Source organism: Apium graveolens, chromosome 8 (assembly GCF_009905375.1).
Source record: "Apium graveolens cultivar Ventura chromosome 8, ASM990537v1, whole genome shotgun sequence".
Taxonomy (NCBI): domain Eukaryota; kingdom Viridiplantae; phylum Streptophyta; class Magnoliopsida; order Apiales; family Apiaceae; genus Apium; species Apium graveolens.
Window position 1 is genome coordinate 256,065,983 of NC_133654.1, and position 7,264 is coordinate 256,073,246.

The window sequence follows — 7,264 nt, forward strand, 5'->3', positions numbered from 1 at the left end:
GTTCGCAAGTAGTATAAGATATAAATCAGATTTGTACCCACATAGACTGTTTTTAGTTAACATATGATCATGCACCTATGCAACAATGTTATGGCTATCGCTCAATGCTAAGACAAAAACAAGTTGAGATATTTATAACTAAGATTAAACTAACATGCAATTAACTAAGAATAATATTGATTGAATTAACTATATGAGACAAACATGGGAATTCTAACTTCATTAAATACTTCATTCAAAGTCATTGTTCTTAACATTAGCATGCAATATTGATGACAACTAATCAGATAACACGAAACTAGTAAACGCCAACTTTCGTTGTACGAATACCCTACTACCAGAGATCCACAAAAGAGATAGAAGTTGAATGGACACCAATTAGGTTGAGACCCTATATGTCTATAAAATTTGACAACATAAAGGTCTAATGAACAAGTTATCTATCATGATTAAATAGGGCATGTAATATGGTTAAAATTACATACGAATCATGCATAATAAATACATGAACCTATGCTAGCATGACAAGTTCTAAATCTCTATATTCATTGTCCCTTCAATAGAGATTAACAAACTATTTATATGTTCGGGACGCATATAAGACGAATACGCACAACCAATACTAGGATGTCATACAATCACCACACTCAGGTTTTCACTTCCATCATTTAAGTTCATAAAATTAAGAACTCGGTCCCATAATTATGGGATTTTTTGTGACCCTAACGTTGATTCAAGGGATCGATACCCAATCTTAAGGTGTGGAAAACCAAGGGATGAATCCCCAATCATATTTCAGATGCTAATAATTATATTTTTATCTAGGAAGTGCGGTAACCCACCTGATTAGAGTAAACTTCAGCGTCAACCGCATTAGGAGTATGAATTTCGGTATTTGAAAGGGTCGAGCCCCATTCGTAAATGAGTATGAGATTTCTTTTATCCCAATACCTATGATAGTGATCGTTCATCTGGTAAGGAGACCGATCCAAGAAGGAGACGACCAAGCAAAGAACCCGTTGTAAGAATACTTTTTTTAGACTTTAGGGCATGAAGGAATTATTCCTCAAACTACTATGAAAAAGAATTCGAGCTGATGAGGAGCACATCAACAAGATTTAACAAGTTTGGAGGTGCGTTAGGAAAAACATGATCTTGACCCAAATGGACGATTTAAGATCTCTTGGTCTCATTTCAGATGATAGTTGAGACCTTAGCCCTACAAATGGTCTCATTTCCTAAACTTTGGATGATCAGGGATATGGATTCAAAGATTATGACCAATGAAGCGGAATTGAACATAAACCCTGCAAAGGATATACGCACCTTATATTCAAGGATTCAAACCCATCAATGACCAAATTTTTGATTATTTCATTCCCTATACAAAGGATGATAAAATCTGAAGTGATAATGATGCCCCTCCAAGAAGGTGATGTCCAGGACGTGACCGACCGAGGGAGGATGTCCCAAGCCTCGAGGGGCTCAAGGACCTAAAGCTCAGGAAGATGAAGAAAGAATTTTTGTCTCATCAAATTCGTGATTTAGTGGAGGAAAATAAACCTAAAAAGGAAATGACAAACTCGATTACTTATAAAATTTGGAAAGCCTGGAGCCCCAAGGGTCGATTCCCCGATATAGTTGGTTTGAACAACCTTCCATGAAGAAGGAAGACGGAGATTCTAAGGGTTGATCCCAAAGATTTAATACCCTTTTAAGGCCTGAATGATCCAACGTATCTCTCTACCAGAGAATCTACGAATATCTATATTTCAAGGAAGCTGAATGTACTCTAATCTGGGCGTATGATAGATTTAGTAATTCCGATAACCATGTAAGAAAGTTTTTAAACTTTCTAATACAAGAGTCAATGCACGATTGATAAAGTGCATGGCATTTCCTTAAACCCTGGGGGGCATGACTCGACAATGGTCCCAGAGTGCATGAGCTATTTTGCATCCCCCATGAACATGAGACGAGGATATAAAGAATCTACATACGATCTGGTCCGATTCAAAGAAAAACCCTGATCACCACGTACTTGAATGATAAAATGTCAAGGTTCACCCGGGAAGGAGCCTGAGATGTCAACTTTAAGTTATCATTGGACAAAACCAATATGAAATGCATACACAAGTTGCAAGAGTGGTTAGGGAAGTATGTCAACATAAAAATAAACAACATGAAGAAGAATTTGGCCTCCAATAGGAGGCGATGAAGATAATGACTAGAAGCAAAAGAAGGACCAAAACTGTGACGGTAGGAATAAGTATCCCTGATGGAAACTCTCGCCCGGGAAAGAACAACAGAGAATCGAAGTTCACCAAACACGTTTTAATGCTCCAAGAAGATGAATCTTGAAAAATATGAAAAGGTGAAGATGGTCGATGGCTAAAGTCACTGTGCGTCAACCCTGAAAAGCAGAACAAGAATTTGTATTCAAAATTTCACGAATAGGACATCGACGATCCGACATCTAAGGAATAAAACTTAGTTCCCATTCCAATAGAAGAGAACCCAAGAGGTTCACCAAGATAGTGAAGAAAGTAATAGATTGAAAGATTATAAAAAATAAAAGGGGAGAACAAGATACTCCAGAAAAATATGCATCCCCAAGTGTTGGTTATCATAATGATCTTTAGATGACTAACGACCGATGGGACTTCAAGAAGCTCAATGAAAACTTGTGCCCGAAAGGTAGTACACCATAAGTAGCGACACTGGAAATTACCACTAACTTTGATGATTTTGATTCGAAAGGGATGAAATTCCTCCATGAAGACCCGATGATCGTCACACTATGATATAAAATTCTGAAAGATTCTTGGAAAATGGGACTCGCTGATTCCCAACTTGCCTTTTATGATATGTTGCCACGATTGAAGGCCATATTGAGTCGTGGGGCGGGTCCTCCAAAAAGAAGACATGGAATTCCAAATGGTCGACAAGCAATGACGAAATCCAACAGTAGATATGATTCTTATCCAATAGATGATAAGCCCGAATTTGATCTTGAGTTGGTTACATGTAAACTCGATACTGGTGGTAACCGAATTACAGTGAGGAAAATGGAGAGGAATGTTTGCCCTTGGCAGGAGAGAAACCAGAAAATAGTTAGTTAATTATAAGAACGACATTGCTAAGGTACCACTCCTCTCTAACTTTGTAATATTATGTATCTTTTTATGCTTTTATTTTAGGAAATCAAATGCCACCTACCAAAGGTTAGAAAGTATTTTTTTTTGAGTATCTATATTGAAAGATCATGAGAGACTATGTAAAATAAATTTAAGAGCCTAGACAAGGCAGAATACATGAAACACCTCAGAGAGGTATTTGTAGTACCGATGCACCACAAGATGATGTTAAATCTTACAAGGTGTTCCTTTGAGGTAGGATTTGAAAATTCTTGGGCCACATCTCTGAGTGGGGAATCAAGGCCAATGTTGATAAAAATTAGTAGTGCAAGATCATGATGGATCTATGATAGAGTTTGTCTTAATATTGAATTTCTCAAATGACGAACAACAAAGAAAGGTATGAGGCCTTGGTGGCTAGAATTGCCTCAGATGAAACCCCAAGGGCCAAGAACTTCAAAAGTTTGCGGAGACTCAATGTTAATGATTTCTCAAAGTAAATAGGGAATTCAAAATAAAGCATGAGACAACAATAAAATATGAGAAACTTGTGAATCAATGACTCAATTTAATAAGTACTACATCCCAAAGGAGGAAAGCATGAAGACTGTTGCCTAGGAAATAAAAAGTTACAAAAAAGTTTTTACTTCTAAGTCACGAAGACCCAAAAACTAATACAAAACTGATAGCACCAGTATGTTTGAGGACTTGTTGCCTAGGTGACTCAATCTGAAACTAGTCGGTGACCCGGCGATTCCATGGAAGCATGAAAAAGGTTGGAAAAGATTTGGAGCTTCAATCTAACTCCAAAGAAATTACGTAAAAAGTAGTTCGTGATTCCTTACATGAAATGCCCGAAACACCAAAAAACGGAGTTAGACTTGAAGGAAGAACATGAGAAGAACTATAGGCTACGCTCGGGGGGCAAGGCTGTCGTTCAAAATGTATCCTATTTAGATTATATCGGTCGGGGATGATGGCTGATGACAAAGATAATGAGAAGAAAATATGATGGATGTTTGAAGCACGCACATAAGTTATCGCTCAAAGGCAGTTCCTAATAATAATCATAAGTTACTTCATGAGGTCGATTGAGGCTAAACACATAGCTATGATAACCACCAAGCAAGGGACACCATTTCCGTGAGAAATTGTGATATACGAATATGGACTTCCATAAATCTCAGTGGTGGATGATGAAAATCAGCTCAACAACAAGGATTTTTTTAAAAAACAACCAAACAATTATGAGAAGAATAATTGTGATTCCTACTTCATGCTTGTCCAAAGTGAGTAAGCAAGCTGAGACGACCATGTGAATATTCCTTGACGGACTGAAGAAGAGGACCGAATATTCGAGAAACGCTTCAGCAGACTATCTACTTCCCATATCAAGGTGAATCGTGCCACTTAGAAAGTAAATGCAGGACTTACATCATTCTTGTTAAGCTACAAAGATAAGGGTGGGATGCCTTTTGGAATACCTGCATTCCAAAGGTCGAGGCCTTTGAGTTCGAGAAGAACAAAGGAAGACATGACACATGCTCTAAATTTGATTAGGCCAAAACTGGGGTTATTGAGGATTAGAAATATCTTTCTAATAACGCAAGAAGTAAAATAATAATTTTGTTGACAATGGAAATTAATACTTAAGAGATTAATGCACCTGGAGTTGGGAAAAAAGGAAAGTTGAATCCCATATTTCGAAGGACCACATCTAGTCAGGAACAAAATTAGGATGGGGCTCCTACAAGCTTGAAAATGTTTAAAGAAAATGAGGTATTTATACTTGACACACTTTAAACCTGAAGGTTTAATTAAATCAAGCATCCAAATAGGACAACACACTTAGTCAGAAGTAGTAAAGGAAAGGAAAGGGGGCTCGTAGAAGCCACGTTCCATCCTAATGAAGACAAGGAGAAGGCACGTATCGTCCAAGAAAATGCTCGTAGAGCCATGATTTTATCTGATTAAAGGATCAAGGACCGCAAGTGGAAAGATGAGAATGTTATTATAAGGTAGAGCCCACAATAAGCTTCAATTTGATATATTATAAGCTCAAATCAGGCAAATTAGAAAAATGTTATGGTTATTCAAAGGCTTGTAGCTCGTAATTAGGGATTCCTGATTCAAGGGGTCGGAATCCTAATCCAAGGGGTCAGAATCCTGATCCAAGGGGTCCGGATGCCCGATCCAAATTGAGAATCATTCGACCAGGGGTTAGAATCCTGATCCAAGGGGTCACGATTCCTGATCTGAATTGTGAATCGTTCGACCAGGGGTCAGAATCCTGATCCAAGGGGTCAGGATTCCTGATCTAAATTGTGAATCGTTTAACCAAGGGTCAGAATCCTCGTCCAAGAGGTCAATATTCCTAATCTAAATTATGGATCGTTCAACCACGGGTCAGAATCCACGTCCAAGAGGTCAGGATTCCTGATCTAAATTGTAAATCGTTCGACAAGGAGTCAGAATCCTCATCTAAGGGGTCATGATTCATGATCTAAATTTTGAATCGTTCCACGAGGGGTCAGAATCCTGGTCCTAGGGGTTAGAATTCCATATTTAAATTGTCAATTGTATGACCAGGATCCTAACCGAACTGTCCTGGTCAAAAATCCCAAGACGAGGACAAATCAGTCCATAATTCGGTCAGCCTCCTGGTCAAAGGGGTATTTCTGAAAGAAAAATAAAAATATTATGCTGGTTGAATTTTATTCCAGATTTTTTAACCCCGTTTGGGCTATTATTCAGAAAATTTTATTCGAGTTAAATTTCATTTGAGATTTTTTAGCACCCGATTTGGGCTATTATTCGGAAATTTTTAAGCGAGTTTATTTTATTCGAAAATTTTTAACCTTGTTTGGGATATTATTCGGAAAATATTATCTCAGTTGAATTTTATTCGATATTTTTAAACCCGATTTGGGCTATTATTCGGAAAATTTTATTCGAGCTTACTTTAATTCAAAAAAATTTAACCTTGTTCGGGATATTATTCAGAAAATTTTATCTGAGTTGAATGTTATTTGAGATTTTTTAACCGGGTTTAGGCTATTATTCCGAAAATTTGTTGAACTTTATTTGAGATTTTTTAACCCGGTTTGGGATATTATTCGGAAAATTTTATTTGATATTTTTTAACCCGGTTTGGGCTATTATTCGAAATTTTTTATTCGGATTTAATTTTATTCAAATTTTTTTAACCCGGTTTGGGCTAATATTCAAAAAATTTTATCCAAGTTTAATTTTATTCGAGAATTTTTAACCTTGTTTGGGTGATTATCGAAAAATATTTTAATGTGAGAGACTGTATACTAAAAATTATTCGGGTAGGACACTCCTGATATGGGCTCATATTCATTCAAAATATTGAATAAAATAAATATTATATATTTAAATAATAATATTAGGAAAAAAAGTGAAATAAAAAAAAATTCTGTCGAACAGAATCTTGGTCGTGCGTGTCCTGGTCGAAATCTCCACCACGAGTGATGAAGGGAAGGTAATTCGACCAGGGGTATTAAGTTGGCAAAGTGCAACCTGGTACCCCAAGTGCATTATCTTTACAAAATGCATTACAAATAATCCTGGCAAAGTGCATTATCTTTACAAAATGATCCTGAAGTTTGCGAATTTACAAATAAGTTTCCGTAAATTTATAAAAATTACTAAAATATTAGGAAAAATAATAAAAAATACCTAGAGGTACAAAAAAGTTCTTAAAATATTAGGAAAAATTACGAAAAATACGCGGAGCTAGGGAAAAATTCTTAAAATATTAGGAAAAATGACAAAAATTACCTAGAGGTGTAGAAAAATTCCTAAAGTATTAGGAAAAATCACAAAAAATACCTGGAGGTGTATAAAAGTTCCTAAAATATTAGAAAAAATTACGAAAAATACCCGGAGGTAAAGAAAAATTCCTAATATATTAGGAAAAATCACGAAAAATTACCTGGAGGTATAGAAAAATCCAAAAATATTAGGAAAAATCATGAAAAATACATGGAGGTGTAGAAAAATTCCTAAAATATTAGGACAAATCAGGGAAAATACCCGAATGTACAGAAAAATTCCTAAAATATTAGGACAAATCACGGAAAATACCTGGATGTACATAAAAA